Source organism: Schistocerca americana, chromosome 3 (assembly GCF_021461395.2).
Source record: "Schistocerca americana isolate TAMUIC-IGC-003095 chromosome 3, iqSchAmer2.1, whole genome shotgun sequence".
Taxonomy (NCBI): Eukaryota; Metazoa; Arthropoda; class Insecta; order Orthoptera; family Acrididae; genus Schistocerca; species Schistocerca americana.
Genome location: NC_060121.1, coordinates 346,366,182 through 346,383,969, shown reverse-complemented (window position 1 = coordinate 346,383,969; position 17,788 = coordinate 346,366,182). Strand labels below are relative to the sequence as shown.

At 43.5% G+C, this 17,788-nt stretch overlaps 1 protein-coding gene across 1 annotated transcript in view; it reads right to left on the bottom strand.

Annotated features, from left to right (window-relative positions):
• LOC124607403 (integrin alpha-PS2-like) overlaps positions 1-17,788 on the bottom strand; it is a 431,869-nt gene that overhangs the window by 92,214 nt on the left and 321,867 nt on the right. The window lies entirely within an intron of this gene.

The following is a 17,788-nucleotide window of genomic DNA, read 5'->3' as shown; positions in this document are numbered from 1 at the left end:
TGTTGTCTATTAATGACCTTGCAGGCAATATTAATAGTAACTTCAGACTTTTTGCAGATGATGTAGTTATCTATGATGAAGCACCGTCTGAAAGAATCTGCATAAATATTGAGTAGGATCTCGACAAGATTTCGAAGTGGTGCAAAAATCGGCAATTTGCTTTAAATGTCCAGAAATGTAAAATTCTTCACTTCATTAAACGATAAAAAACGTAGTATGACTATAATATCAATGAATCACTGTTGGAGGCCCGCCCGTTTAGCCGAACGCTCTGACACACGGGTTTCTGGAGTGGGAAGGAGCACCTGTTCCCCGCCACGAATCCGCCCTGCGGACTTGTGTCGAGGTCCGGTGAGCCAGCCAGTCTGTGGATGGTTTTTAGGCGGTTTTCCATCTGCCTCGGCTAATGCGGCCTGGTTTCCCTTATTCTGCCTCAGCTACACTATGTCGGCGATTGCTGCACAAACAAATGCTCCATGTACACGTACACCACTATTACTCTACCACGCAAACATAGGGGTTACACTCGTCTGGGGGGGGGGGGGGGAGACGTTCCCTGGGAGGAGGGGGGGGGGGGGGGATCCACCAGAGGCCGAACCGCACAATAACCCTGGGTTCAGTGTGAGGTGGCAGAGGGGTGAAGTGGATTGTGGTAGTCGTCGTGGGGTTGTGGACCACTGCGGCTGCAGTGGGGATGGAGCCACTCCATCGTTTCTAGGTCCCCAGTTAACATACAGTACAATACAATAAAGTCACTGTTGGAATCGGCCAACTCATACAAATACCTGGGTGTAATACGAAATGGAATGATCACATAGGCTCAGTCGTCGGTGAAACAGGTGGTAGACTTCGGTTTATTGGTCGAACACCAGAGAAGTGCAATGACTCTACAAAGGAGATCGCTTATTGACCACTCACATGACCGGTTCTAGAATATTGCTCAAGTGAGTGGGCCCCATATCGAATGGGACTTTGGGACTTACAGGATATACTGAATGTACACAGAGAAGGGCAGCACAAATGTTCACAGGTTTGTTTGATCTGCGGACGAGTGTCACATGTATATTGAAAAAACTGAACTGGTACACTCTTGAAGATAGACGTAAACAATCATGAGAAAGTCTTTTAGTAAAGTTTCAAGAACCGGCTTTAAATGATGATTCTAGGAATATTCTACAATCTGCTACGTATTTCTCAAATAGGGATCTTGAAGATAAGATTAGAATAATTACTGCATGCACAGTGGCATTCAGTCATTCTTCCCATGCTCCATACATGAATGGAACGGAAAGAAATCCTAATAACTGGTACAATGAGATGCAGCCTCTGCCATGCACCTCACGGTGGTTTGTAGAGTATAGATATAGCTGTAGAATACAGTTCAATTAGCTGAGTTCATAACTCCGCTTTCATTACACATTTACCTAGTACTTCAAATGGTGCCTCTAAGTACTATGGGATTTAACACCTGAGGTCATCAGTCCCCTAGACTTAGAACTACTTAAACCTAACTTACCTAAGGGCATCACACACAGCCATACCTGAGGCAGGATTCGAACCTGTGACCATAGCAGTCGCTCGGTTCCGGACTGAAGCCCCTAGAACCGCTCGGCCACTATGGCTGGCAAATTGGAAGGAGCACATAGAAAATGTTGTGGGGAAGTCAACATGAAGACTTAGTGTCAGTTGCTCAGTGTTCTAATGAACACCGGATGCTTAATAACTTTATTTGCATTCTGCAATAAACATTGTCACACAACAGTCTCAAGAATATGTGAATGATCAGTTTAAAAAATTATGGTGATTTGTTTATAAGAGGCAGTAATATTTTCTACATAAGAAATCAGAAGAACAGGATATCACTTGGAATGTACTTCTCTTTGATTTGTCATGAATAAATTTCTTCCCATTTTATATATATACCTACCAAAGCTAAGAGTATGTCCGGACTATTCTCCCAGGCCCTTGGACCCAAGTAGACCAAATGTGGCACACAAATGTCTTGCTGTGAGAGGACCAACATAAGAAGGTTTGTAACCCCCTAGCTCTAATAATTATGGTTATAGATACATGCAACTTTTTTAACATAAAGAAGTTTAAAAAACTCTAGCTCTAATATTTATGGATAAACAGACATGCAAAGTTTTTAAACCCCTGCCGTATAGGCTGCCCTGCACAGCATATGTGTTGCATGGGAATAGTATCAACCTGCATTATCGACCTGCTCTGCAGGGCAGCCTACACATTAGGCCCCTTAGTGGCAATCGGGTAGGCAACCTACCATACACAGATGTACTGTTTCACTGCCCCCCTCCCCATCCCCTGGCATAAGCCTGTCCATTCCTGTCCTTCTGCAGACAACAATGTGTCATTTTTGAGGTGATGACCATCAGTACATGACAGCAAGTGTGCTTCATGCATTGTGATTACACACCTGGAGTGTGCCCCACGTCGTGAGGTTGCTGGATGTATCCCAGGATCTTAGTGCAGGTATGTGCCACTGTATTCATCCATTGCTACTCATCTAAGCATCCACTTAGAAAATTGTCAATGTGTGTACTTCTCCAGAGATACCGCCCAGCGGGAGGACGACGGTTCAATCCCGCGTCCGGGCATCCTGATTTAGGTTTTCTGTGATTTACCTAAATTGCTCCAGGCAAATGCTGGGATAGTTCCTCTGAAAGGGCACACCCGACTTCCTTCCCTAATCCGATGAGAGCGATGACCTCGCTGTTTGGTCTCTTCCCCCAAAACAATCTAAATCTAATACCGCCCAGGCTGTGAACACCAGTTCAAAATGGCTCTGAGCACTATGGGACTTAACATCTATGGTCATCAGTCCCCTAGAACTTAGAACTACTTAAACCTAACTAACCTAAGGACATCACACAACACCCAGTCATCACGAGGCAGAGAAAATCCCTGACCCCGCCGGGAATCGAACCCGGGAACCCGGGCGCGGGAAGCGAGAATGCTAGCGCACGACCACGAGCTGCGGACTGTGAACACCAGTCTACTGAAAACAACTTTAACAGCATTCCTCAGTTTACGTCATGGAGTTTCATTTGTGCACACCTTCCTTTGCTTATAGGTGGCCATGTACTGCATCTGGGATGCTTAGCAGAAAATATTCCACTGTTGATGATTGGCTGGCATGACCTGGGTTCTAATGTAGTGAGAAGTGCTGCATTACGGAGAGGATACACAGAACACCTTAACCAATCGGACTATTACTACCTATGCATTTTATTGCACGTGGTTCACAGTCCACTTAGCTACAAGGTCATCGTCACTGTCAACAGAGTGGTATGCACCACGTTCAGGTATGCATCTTGTACTTTGGAATTACTGGAATTACTTGAGGGTCACCAGCCCCAAAGACGTTATCATACCATGGCAAATGAAAGAGTTATTCGCTATACTTCTCACGACATACGACTTGGGAAATCCCGTATGTCTACAGGAAAACTATAAAGAACTGCTGACTGTGGATATACGGGCCTCTGTGCAAATGAACTTCCAACCATGGCCGTGCAAATGAGTGACTGTGTTCAACCGTGCATTAACTGCTCTTGGACATCTATGTATGGGCATGCACCTCGATGCAAGAAAGTGCATTGCACCCTGTTGGATGTCATTTGTGAAATAAGTTACGATGTTGATGACCTCCAGGCCTATGTAGATTCACATAAATCTCTTCAGAATGATGACCAATAAGGGCATACAACGAGTTAATGGGGATCCTAAAGACTAAACGTAATGGTCTATTTTTTGTAGAGACATCTGATGATATGGGTAAAATTTTTTAGTAAATCTACTACTGGGAGAAGTAAGATCACAAGTACATACTGCACTTGCTGTTGTCAGCCATTAGATATATCTCGCCATGACATGCTGTTGTGGAATATAAGCAAGTCCAGCATGAGCATGAGTGCGCCATGGCACACAAGAAAACAGTCGAGGCCATCAACACAACACTGCAAGGCTCAGTAGTAACAATACCACTGTGGGTGGCGCAGTGGTGCTAATGTGTGGGAGCTTCCACCAGATGTTGCCAGTGATCGCCAGGGTGACATGTGCAGATACGACTGCTCCTGCTTAAAATATTTCCCGTTGTGGACACATGTGCACACGCTGTCATTGCAGACAGATATCAGAGTGGGCCAAGGAGAAAACTCTTCACATACCTTTTTGGGGGGGAGGACGTCTAAACGTCTATGTAATGTTGTATCAGCACCTACGGAGCTCATATCCTGCGAGTGTCCCAACATATTGACTAATTACCACAATGCCAGTGATTGCATGCAAGGGTCATCCTTGCTCCCAGAAATGACGTAATAGCTACGATAAATAGTGAAATCCTGGACACACTATCTGATGACATAACGTATTACATGTCTGTCTACATGCAGTTGATGGCAACAGTAAGGTTCAATTCCCAACAGAATTCCTGCAGTCGCTGACCCTGCCTGGCAGGTCACCACACCGTTGGCCGCTGAAGACAGGTGTGTGCCTTATGTTACCGCAAAATCTGAATGCAGCCCAAACCTGAGAAATGGAACGACTGTATATGATGGACATTACCAAGTATGGTAGAAGCAACTGTCATAACTCGTAGGGATGCTAGTAGACCAGTATACGCACATCACATACCCTTTCCATCAGATGTCCCAGTACCATTTTGTAGACTGCAGATCCCTGTACAACTGGCGTTTGCCAGCAAAATAAATAGAGCACAGGGGGCAAGCCATGGAGGTATGTGGCATCAGTCTTATGACATCTTGTTTTGTGCATGTCCAAGTGTATGTGAGTGAGCTCACTCAGCAAATTATACATAATGGCACCTGGAAACAGTACACCTAATATTGTGTAGAAGAGTGTACTATCATGAATAACTGCATCATTGCGTACCATCTGTTATGTCTGCATTTCATACCATATCGATTTGTGACAGTTGATGGAGTTTGGGACATGAGGATATGCTGGGGTGGAGTGCCACACACAGGCACAGCTTGGATATTCAGAGGGGGGGGGAGGGGGGAGGGGATTGTTGGATAGGGAGGTTTGGAGGGGATGGACAGAGAGGGAGGAGGAGGATATGGACCAACAGATGTGCACACTATATGTGATAGACATGCATATGTGTGAGCTGTGGGGAAAAGGCTATAAAGCTGAGCATATGTATGTATGCGTAAGGACTCCTCTCAGGCCTGCAGGTCTAAAGCATGCCAAATAAGACACACAAACTCCTTGTCTCAAGAGGACCAATTTAAGGGGGGGTTTATAACTCTCTAGCTCTAATATTTGTGAAGGTACAGACATGGGTGTTTTTTAAGTCCCTTGCCATGTTGGCTGTCCTACACAACACAGGTGTTGCGTCAGAGCAATATTGGCCTCCATTATAGACCTGCTTTGCATGTCAGCCCATATGTCACGGGAAAAAAGGGTTTCCAAGCTCTCGGCATATAGGCTGTTGTGGGCGTAGTACCAGCCTGCTTTATTGACCTCTTTTGCAGGGACCACATGTGGAGTTGGGGGAAGGTTGAGATGGATAGAAGAGATGATTGAGTGGTTGGGGGGGGGGGGGGGGGGAGGAGGCTCGCCGCGCGGGATTAGCCGAGCGGTCTTAGACGCTGCAGTCATGGACTGTGCGGCTGCCCGGCGGAGGTTCGAGTCCTCCCTCGGGCATGGGTGTGTGTGTTTGTCCTTAGGATAATGTAAGTTAAGTAGTTTGTTAGCTTAGGGACTGATGACCTTAGCAGTTCAGTCCCATAAGATTTCACACACTTTTGGGAGGGGAGGGGGGGGGGAGGGGCAGGAGGAGATGGATAGGGAGAGAGGGGGCAGGAGGATATGTGAAAACATAGAGGGGGGAGGTGGACAGAAAGAGGTGGGAGAATGACATGCACAGATAGGGACGCGAGGAGGTGATGGGCAGAGAGAGAGAGGAGAAGAAGAAATAGACCAAGAGATATGCAGTTTATATGTGAAATATATGTACGCAAGAAAGCTGTGGGTAAATGGGTAGTTGTGAAAGAAATTTATACTGTAAAAGAAGGAAAAATATTGGTAATGTGCCCGTCTAGAGATCCAATGGTTATGGGTTCGATCTACGGTCAGTTCTAGAGTTTTTATCTGTCACTTATCACATCTTTCACCTTTGACTTTGTTTATTAATGTGAAAAATGCCGAGTACCACTATGTTTCGGCGTCCACGCTAAACTGATGGTCCCTGTATATGTAAGCCAGTTCCAAGGTCGGAGGAAGGCTTAATGAAACACTGTGCTGTTCAAACTAGCCTTCGAGCTGATGACAGCAGTTAAAAAGATAAAGCTAACGCACGTAGAAAACTATGAAATAAAATTATTTTAATTAAAAATTACAACTATTAAGAGGTAATGATAAGCATTCGTGTGCAAAGTTTTAATTAAACCTCGGAAAAATAAAGTTATGTATTTTTTAAGCAGATGTCTGCAATTCTGGTACACAGTGTCGTAGCTCGCGCTAGAGGAGCCGAAACTAGATGGTGCAGCCCATGTATGCAGAGTTTCTGCAAACAACAGATGCGACTGCTGCCTCTAGCACCGTGTAATGATTTTATCTGCCACACTGCGACTTTTTGTTCCCTAAATCCGAAAGTAAGATCAATGGATGTCACATTCCTTCGGGTGAGAAGCAACGAGCATTGCCACGTATCAGCACGTTTAAAGACGTACACGAGATCATTAAGCTTTACTTTATGTAGTAACTGCGCTTAGTACGGGATCCACGGCAGTTGTTTTCGCAAAAGCTGTGTACGTTGATAATTGGAATTACTGGTTTCCGTATGCACCATAGGAAATTTTCACGTACATTTATTGACAGTAACTTGACTTACTTGCGAGGGCTGGAGAGTACATTCGATTCATTTCTTGTGACGAAATTATTTCATACTGCTTTTCATCTACATTATACAGGGAGGAGGGGGGTGGGAGTGAAAATTGCCACCCAGATTGCAACAATACGTTCCTTTGCTCCCATTCAAACACACACCAGCAACGTTTGTTCGGTTTTCCGAAACTGTCAAGTACCCATTCCTCATCAGATGGCTTGTAGTGATAAGATCATGTATTTGTGTTCAATGCTGGTGAAAATATAGCCATATGAAATCATCCACTATGGTGTAATCACCTTACATTTCCAGTAGACAGTTGATACTGAGTATCGAGGTATAGTGAGTGTCCAAATCAGTTTTGAAGAAAGAAAGTCTAAGTCGACTAGCATACCCAACGTTACTTACTACGTACCTGGAAATTTTTCTTCCACATTATTTAAATTGCAGATGCATCGTTTCAGATACTTATCGTATACAGGTGACAGAAGTGTGGGGTGAAATATCGTTATTATATCGTGATAAAAGTAACGAGATCATAACGAATCTCAGACGCCCACAATCAATGTTTTGTGGTGTTCGTCGTTCACACGCGCCTGTTTGTTCGTGCGAATTTGCCTGGTTATTTTGCAGTGTTCCATTTTTCAAAGAAGGACGCTATCCCATATATGAGGGACACAACTTTCTTTGTGGTGTTAGGCGCTTTCTTAGTTTCGAGTGTCGTTGAATTTACCTTTCTAATAGTGTCTTCGTTCCAGAGTTGGGACAAGGAGTGAGGAAATCTGATCTACAGGGTCTCCTAGCTAGATGCCATTGTTTGACTGGTTGGTTCCTTGTGGTAGCGACTTGCTTGTCAGCATAATGGCGGAACTTTTTTTTTGTTTGGTTTGTTTCCATTAGGCTACGCTGATGGATCTTCGCTGGTGTTTGTTTCCTGTGAACGTTTGTGATTAGTTGAGCTGTTGGCTTGGCTTATAACCTGAGCAACATTGATAACGAGGTTTTTTGGTCTGTGGGTTGCTGGTCATCTGTAGGACTTCAGCACCTTTCAGCATACGTCATATCATTTACAACTGGAGAGACAGGCGTTCTTTCTGCAGAGGCTGCAATTTCTTTTTTTTTCACGCAGCTGAAGCGGAAAAAAACTATTGTGTGGTCCCGTGCATTTAGAGCGTCTGAGAGGCTTATGGCAATATTTTCACATATGCTTAAGGTACTGACAGTTTTTGGAATGGGCTGGGGCATGTTTCGATATATACTGTTCGAAGCATGTTCTAGAATACATTAAGTAACGTATTGTTTGATTCTGTTGACTTGGGGAGACAACAGAAATAGGAAGATGAATTAATTGTTTGCTTCCGTTGTAGTTTCTTAAACTGGTTGACATGTCTCGCTTGATACTGGTCCTGAACTGGGATTTCTAATGGAAGTTTTTGATGACTAGTTTTTATTGCTTCTCGTCTGGCATTTGGTGGGTGAGGTACTGTATGTTACTCCTTACCAGGAATCTGTTTGCTTTTCGGTAGCCCTTAACAGTAACAAAGAGATATTTGATTGGTTTTGAAAACGCCCTTCAAGGGTCCGTTGATTACGCCTGTGTTTTATTGAGCTTGGTACATAGCCATAGGAAGAACACTGCTTCTACGAGATGACTGATCATTTTTATTTGCTTTCTGGTTGGGGACATTTCAAAAAGACTGCGTTTCTATAGCATCTTCTATGTTCAGTGCTGCGAAAGCATTTGAAATACTGCTCAACCACGATATTACTGTACTTGGCCGTTATCGGAAGCAAGCGGTGATACTAAAGTAAACAAGTACAATGGCGACTAAGGAAAATGCATCCTGCTGTCAATGTTTTCATATCAGTTGCACGTACTATCGGCTCTAATTACGCGCTGACTTCCGATAAGCCACCGGAGCGTCCTGCCTTCCATTTGCAATAATAGTGCGGTCGACTGGTACTTTTATAGGCACTATTGGTAATTATTTTGAACATTTTATACAGTGTAGATATTTTTGGGTACTACTAAGAAGGGATATGAAACTGGATGACGACGTAAAATCAGCATCAGGGAAAGTGAGTGAAAGATTTGTTGGTAGGCTTCAGGGAAATGACAGCCGACATCGAGCTCTTCCTATTTTTGTTGTCTCCCAAAGTCAACAGAATCAAACAATGCGTTCAGAAGGACGCAGATCTGTCGAGCCGAGACCTCCTTTTAACACAAATGCTTGGAGAACTGAATTTGGCATATTTGAAAGGTGACGTAATTCTCGTGAAATCTTTTTTAGAGAGACCTGTATTCGAAGAGGATTATGTGCCCATTATGTTGAAACCATCGTTTATCTCAAGTATGGATGACGAGGATAAGACAAAGGAGATTATGGCACAGTCCTTTTTCTCACCCTCGTATGCAATAGCAGGGAAAAGGGATAGTAGTGGTACGGTGGCTCTGAGCACTATGGGACTCAACTGCTGAGGTCATCAGTCCCCTAGAACTTAGAACTACTTAAACCTAACTAACCTAAGGACATCACACACATCCATGCCCGAGGCAGGATTCGAAGCTGCGACCGTAGCAGTCGCACGGTTCCGGACTGCGCGCCTAGAACCGCGAGACCACCGCGGCCGGCAGTGGTACGATGTAACATCCGCCACTGTGTCTATGTAGTTGTTTGTGGATCATAGACGTAGCTGTAGATGTTAATGACGTGGCGTCTTCAGCTGCAGGTGTTCACTGAACTGTCTTCGCTGTCAATGTACATTGGTTAATTAGTTAGTTAGTTTCATGCTCCATGGACCATCTGCACCATAAATCGTAATACTATGGATCTGTCGTCCAAATAACCTACGGAACATGAAGCTAACAACCTAACTAACTAACTAACTAACTAACCAACTAACCCATGAGAATTGACAGCGAAGGCAGTCCAGTGACCACATCTAATTGAAGACACCATGTTCTATAGTCCGCAAACAACTGCACAGTGTGCATGGCTGATGTTATATCGAGCCAGTACTATCTACTTCTACTGCAATCGAGATTTGACAGAGGGAAAAGGAATTGTCTATATGGATTTCTCCATGTCCTGATATTGATGTAATTTCCTTATTCAGCGTCTGGGTTGCAACATCCTCTATCTCATCGTTTAATTCCGGGGATGATGTTTCATCGTCTCTTACGAATCGGTATGTGCATTTTATGTTTCTTAATCTTCTTAATCGCTTCGGTGTTACTTTGAACTAGCCGGCCGCGGTGGCCGAGCGGTTCTAGGCGCTTCAGTCCGGAACCGCGCGACTGCTACGGTCGCAGGTTCAATTCCTGCATCGGGCATGAATGTGTGTGATGTCCTTAGGTTAGTTAGGTTTAAGTAGTTCTTGGTTTTAGGGGACTGATGACCTCAGAAGTTGAGTCCCATAGTGCTCAGAGCCATTTGAACCATTTTGCTGTCCCCGAGCAGCCTCTCCTAACACGTCCTAGTAAAGTCGCCGGTGAGGATCTGTTAAGGGGAGTTAGAATGGAATTTTTTTTCGGATTTTTTTACCTCATTATAAAATTTGCAATTTCTGAATAAAATGATATATATATATCACTCACATGGGAAGTATTTCATTTTTTTAAATATAATCTACACTGGTTGAAAATGTTAAAATTTTTACGTGCATTACTTCAAGATCTAATACATTCGGTTATTTTTTATATAGAAGGCTGTGGATTGCTGTGTTATGAAGGTCATGTCCAGAAGAGGATGGGCACCAGGTTGAGGAAGTTGAAACAAAGTTAGAGAGACAACGGTAAAACCATAAGAGGCAGGCTTACAGACAAAATGATTGATGATCTACAGCAGTATTATGGGATTGCCACTAGAAATAATACTGACGATTTGTTGAAAATGAAGCAGGCAGAATGGGCTACCTTCTTCCACAGACTGTCAACTTATGAAAAACCAGTACACCACCTTTGCCCTCCTGGATCTGATTCATGGTGCAATTACCGCAATGCCCAGTATTCAAACAGTTCTTAGAGCCATAAACATTCCATTCCAGCAGCAGTCATGGATATCATAAAACCTATTTACAGAGACCTGGCAAATCCTGAATTACTGAAGAACTGTGTGCATGGTCAGACTCAAAATCCCAATGACTCGTTCAGTAATCTTATATGAACTCGCTTACCACAAAATGTTTTTGTTGGAATAAAGACACTAAAGTGGGGGTCAGTGATGCTGTTATTGCTTTTAATGATGGAAACATTGGTAGGGTGAAAGTGCTACAACATATGGGAATCCTGGAGCAAACTGCATCAGAGAACTTGAAAGAATGGACAAGGTTCGCACAGGTAAAACAGAGTATGCAGCACAGTTAGCCATTAAGGAGTCCAGAAAGAACAAAAAAAGAAAAAACTTGGAAAAAGATCAAGAGGATTATATACAGTATGGTGCAGGTTGTTTCTGAGTCACTAAAAATAAAACATTAAGCATTTATGAAGTGAGTTACAGTCTTTTGAAACTGTAGAAGCCATCCCTGAACATTTACATTTTCTGTTGCATTTTCCCCTAAATCTCAGAAGCCACTTCGAGAAGAGTATTCAAATTTACAAAAAAAAAAAAAAAAAAAAAAAAAAAAAAAAAATGGTTTGAATGGCTCTGAACACTATGGGACTTAACATCTATGGTCATCAGTCCCCTAGAACTTAGAACTACTTAAACCTAACTAACCTAAGGACGTCACACAACAACCAGTCATCAAGAGGCAGAGAAAATCCCTGACCACGCCGGGAATCGAACCCGGGAACCCGGGCGCGGGAAGCGAGAACCCTACCGCACGACCACGAGCTGCGGACTTCAAATTTTCAGGGAGTAATAACATACATATCCTCAGTCTGCTGAACTAAAAGAGGAACAGAATGTTACGTATAATTAAAATTATTTAGGACAACGTACAAAAAATTTTAATTAAAAAATTTTATTTCCGAAAGCAGTGGCTGAAATGCAATTATTGTAGTTCAGTAGACTCAGAACATACAGTTTAATGTCCTGTAGAAGTTTCGTGTCAATGGCTATAGTGGTTCCTGTAATACAGGAAAGCCAAGTCTCTAAATTTAACATTTTCGGGATAGGGCGTTCCAGCGCCCCTTAAATGCAGCGTACGGTGTCGTTGTCCATGCACTATCGTAGCATTAGCTCTGACTCTCCTGATCTTCCTGTCGTGGAAATTCGTATCACTTCCCCTTACAGAGATTTTTCTCTTAACAAAGTGTTGTACGGCGTTTTGTCCAATAGCAAACTGTATCGCTGCTTGGCGAATATTTTGTCTCGTCATTGTTTCCTTTTCAGCTACGAAAGGTCTTCGACAGTTGTTGGATACATCAGCCCTCTCTGTAAGTACTCTTGTAAACGGTTAAACGGAAGTGCTGTTGTGGAGATAGAATGTTTCAAGCTAGCGTCTTCTGGGCCAGCCATTGCACGACTGCAGGACGTGAACTGATGAGGACCGGTTTGTTTACAACCGGTATTTACGCTGACGTAACTGTCCGTCCTGCTTTGCATTCCCGTCACACCTATGCATAACGTTTTTCACGTCACTTCGCTTCACGCCTCACGAATTGCGCAGGAGTGTGTGCTCTCAATGAAGGAAGGAGGAGGGAAGGGGGAGGGGGAGGGAGGGGAATAAGTCTTGATCGTGTGCAAGTCGTTCATCACAGGACGCCGTCTGTTATTATATCCCATATCTGCAAGGAACTCACGAAGAAGGCACAAATCATGGTGGTAAACTGTGACACACATTGAGGTGACAGAAATCATGGGAAATCTGATAATATCGTGTCGGACCTCCTTTTGCCCTGTGTAGTGCAGCAACTGGACGTGGCATGGACACAACGTGCCGTTGGAAATCCCATACATAAATAATGATAACATGCTGCCTCTATAGCCGTCCATAATTGCGAAAGTGTTTCCGGTGCAAGATTTTGTTCACGACCTGGTCTCTCCATTACATCTTATAAATGTTCGATGCGATTCACGTCGGGCGATCTGGGTGGCCCCATCATTCGCTCGAATCGCCTAGACTGTACTTCAGACCAATCGCGATCAACTGTCGCCCGGTGAAATGGCGCATTTCCATGAAGTCCATGAATGGGTGCAAATGATCTCCAAGTAGCCGAAGACAACCGAGGACCCAATCAATTCCATGTAAACACAGCTCACGCCATTATGGAGCCACCATCAATTTGCACACTACTGTGTTGACAAACTGACCCATGGGTTCGTGGCGTCAGCTGCACACTCGAACCCTGCCATCAGGTCTTTCCAACTGAAATCTGGACTCACTTGACCAGGCCACGGTTTTTCAGAAGTCTAGGGTCCAATCGATATGGTCACGAACCCAGGAGAGACGGTGCAGGCGATGTCGCGCTGTTAGCAAAGATAAACGCGTTCGTCTTCTGCTGCCATAGCCCATTAACGCCAACTAACGGATGCGTTCGTCGTACGTCCCACATTGATTTATGATATTATTTCACGCAGTGTTTTTTGTATGTTGCACCGACAACTCTACGCAAACACCACTGCTCTCGGTCGTTAAGTGAAGGAAGGCCGCCGGCCACTGCTTTCTCCGTGGTGAGAGGCAACGTCTGAAATTTGGTATTCTGGGCACACCACTCTTGGGATCTGTGGATCTTGGAAAATTGAATTATCTGACTATTTGAATTGGAATTATCCATGCGTCCAGCTCCAACTACCATTCCGTGTTGTCTGTTAATTCCAGTCGTGTGGCCACAATCACGTCCGAAACGTTTTCCCGTTAATCACCTGAGTAAAATTACAGCTCCGTCAATGCACTGCCCTTGTATACCTTTTGTAAGCGATACTACTGCCATTTCTTTATGTGCATATTGCTATCCCACGACTTCAATCGGTTGTAGTAGTGGGCATGGTTACGAGCGCTGGAAATCTTAGTTAACCTCAAAGTATGAAGAAGAAAGGATGATACCTCTACCGCGGGAAGGGTATGAATTCCTCGAAAGGCAGTACTGGATGTCGAACGTAAAATAGACTCGTGTGATATTTCGTTAATCTCCTACCCTACACTGCGTAATTAGAATACAGTTTCTCGTAACTCGCACTGGTTGTAATGCAGGAACAGACGGAACTGAACAGACAGTATATGTGAAGGTGGTATCTGTTCTTTCGGACATGTCCGAAAGAACATATACCATCTTCATATATATATATGTATATATTATTGTCCCGCACTATATTCATAGTGCCCCTGCTCATTATACTCATTACTCGCGGTTTCATTGCCGATTCCCGTAAGAGTTCGGGCACTGTTTGTGCATCTGCACAGAAGAAGATGGTCAATTGGCGGGTGAGCATTAACTGTATACAGCCAACGGCCAATTGACCATCTTCTTCTGTGCAGATGCAGAAACTATATATATACGGCAGTAAAGCTGCGAGTAATGAGTATAATGCTCAGGGGCACTTTGAATATAGTGCGGGACAATAAGTTGCGAATGTGGGTCTTACAGGAGGCGTGCCAGAGATAAGTCCTTGCAGTCGCACTATCCTCTGTGTTCTCGGTGGCTCAGATGGATAGAGCGCCTGTCATGTAAGCAGGAGATCCCGGGTTCGAGTCCCAGTCGGGGCACACATTTGCAACTGTCCCCGTTGACTTACATCAACGCCCGTTTGCAGCTAAGGGTATTCATTTCATTGAAAATTACAGTTCCGGAGGCAAATATCAGCGGATATCACGAAGTGAACGAATAACCAAAAAAAGTCCAGAGTGTAGCAAAGTCGTCTTAAGTATACACGACAATCCAGACAGCAGTCCAAATCACAAACATAAATCAGGCAAGGTCAAAACTCTACTGTTCAGTGGCTCGTAACTAGAGGCTTCAGTGATTAATGACGGACCGCCTAGCAATAGCGAGGGACTGCCTAGCAATAGCCGGGCTGCGGTGTTTGGCGGTAAACAATCATCTGAGGGCGTCGCCACCTCACGTACTGTATTTGCCGCTGCACCTGTGCCCCGTGCGGACGCGAGCCACGGATCTCATCTGGAGCCCGAGTATCTCTGGCGTGTTCTCCCATCGATAGTTGGCTACTGAAACTGAGTTTAGTTGCAGTTAAGAAAACAAGCCCACAGCTTATAATCATCAATAACAACAACAACAATCTAACATCCACTGCCGTATGCCTCTAGACTTTTCATTGCATTACTGTCTTCAGATAAGCTAGTCTTGCACGTTTTCTAATGACAACTGCGCTCCTTCCATTAGGCAGTGCCCTCGGTCCCTTCCCCTCCTCCCTCACCCCCTTAAACCAACCAACCAACCCTCGGTCTTCCATTATCTGTAACAAACATCTCGATACGCCTGGCTTTCGGATGAGAGCTCACGTCGGCTGGAACTGGCGATGAATGCTTGTGTGCGATGCATTTGTGATGTACGCTATTCGACGACATCACTTCTGCTAATGGACAATTATCATGGCTACGTGCCGATAACCATAGAGAGATTACCGTACACCATGTTTGGTGTATTGTCTTCTCAATCATTGCACTCCTCTCTATTTATCTTCAACCCATTCACTACTTTTCGCACAACATAGTAAAATACTTGTTCCCAACTAAGTAACATCCTTTCTGTATCTATATGTACATTCAGCAAGCAGTGAAGGAAACGAAAGAAAAATTTGGAGTAGGAATTGAAGTTAAGGAGAAGAAATAGAAACTTTGAGGTTTGCCGATGAGATTCTAATTCTGTCAGAGACAGTGGAGGCCTTGGAATAGCAGTTGAACGAAACAGAAAGAGTCTCGAGAGAATGATATAAAATGAACATCAACAACAGCAAGACAAGGATAACGGAATGTTGTCGAATTAAATCAAGTGACGATGAGGGAATTAGACTAGGCAATGAGACACTTAAAGTTGTAGATGTGTTTTGTTATTTGAGCAGCAAAATAACTGATGATAGGAAGTCTTTTCTGAAAGTATTTGTATGGATTATAGCCATGTGTGGAAGTGAAACGTGGGCGATGAGCAGTTTAGACACGGAGAGAATAGAAGCTTTGAAATATGGTTGAGGATTAGATGGGTAGATTACATTATTAATGAGGAGGTACTGAATAGAATTGGGAAGAAAAGAAATTTGTGGCGCAACCTGACTAGAAGGAGAGATTAATTGATAGGACACATTCTGAGACATCAACGGATCACTAGTCTAGTATTTGAGGGAAGCGTGTGTGGAGGGGTGGGGGGTAAAATCGCAAAGAGAAGACAATATATGAATAGAGTAAGCAGATTCAGAAGGATGAGGAGGAGATTAGTGTTTAAAGTCCCTTCGACAACGATGTCATTAGAGACGGAGCGCAAGCACGGATTAGGGAAGTATTGGGAAGGAAATCGGCCATGCCCTTTCAATGGAACCATCCCGGCATTTGATTGAAACGATTTAGGGAAATCACAGAAAACCTAAATCAGGATGGTCGGAGACGGGTTTTGAACCGTCTTCCTCGCGAGTGCGAGTCCAGTGTGGTAACCACTGCGCCAGCCTGCTCGGTGAGTCAGAAGGATAAAAGTTGCAAACGTTATTCGCAGATGTGCCTTGCACAGGATAGAGTAGCATGGAGAGTTGCAGCAAACCAGTTTTCGGACTGAGTCTACAACAACACATCACTACACAACACTAAATTGTTTTCTGTATCAGGAACCCGACTCTGTAACAACCTTCCTCAAAATGTTGGAGAAATTAAAATCCTTTCAAACTTCAAATGACAGCTAATGGCCTACCTTCTATCACAATAACTATTCTTGCTGCTCACTCTCGTCTACCTTTCCACCCCTACCACTTTTCCCTCCCATTGCCTACACAGTTCTCTGTTTAAATTCTCTTCTTTCCTAGAAGCCATTGTCACCTTCATTTCAAACCTCTTCTCTTTCATTATCCCTTACAGTTATTCTAATACCGAACTAGGCTTCAAAAGTGTTAAAGTAATTAGTATCGCTATAATGCCACCATTATTTTATTATTGTTATTAGTATTAGTGATACTGTTACTATTATTGCAAATTATTAATTTTTATTGATAATGCAAATTATTATTATTATTATTGAGTCTGCTATATAACAACTAATTAATATCACTCTTAATTTCTTCATTATTTTATGATCATTATAAGTGTTACTATTATTATTAATATTATTGTCAGTTATTTTTATTAATAATTCAAATTATTATTGTTATTGTTATGCAACATTTCTGTAAGAGTTGTTCCTGAACAGATGTAAGAGAGGACCTTAAGGCCCTAATCTGGACGGACTAAATAAGTAATAAACATATAAAGAAATAAGTGTTCTGCCAGCCTTCAGATCATTTTCGCTACATTCGTAATTCCAGTCTGTTCCCAATTCCATTTCTTTATCTTTCTGTTTCTGCAAGTGATTACCAAAATGCGACTGTCCATTTCATGCCCTCAGTTCTTAAACAGTTTTCGCTTTAAAAGCCCGTTCTTCACTTTCGTAAAAACTCTTAATTCACAATGAAAATTTAGTTTTTTAGACAAACTGGAAGATGCATCTTGGAAACATGGTTCAGTTCATCCATAGAACTCCAGTCCAATTCTAGTCTTCTGTTTACCTCTTTTGCCTGTCAGCGTGTCTGGCTATTATGCAGAGGACCCAGGTTCGATTCCCAGTATTGCCAGATATTTTTCCTTGGAAGGAGGACTGAACCAGAGTGCACTCGTGATGTCAACTGAGAAGCTACTTCAGTGAGACGTAGCTGCTCCAAGCTCATGAAAGCCGATAAGGCCGGAAGAGCAGTGTGCTGACCACATGACCCTCCATGCCACATCCAGCGAGGGCATTGACAGAGGATAACACGATGATTGGTCGGTTCCGATTCGACCAGC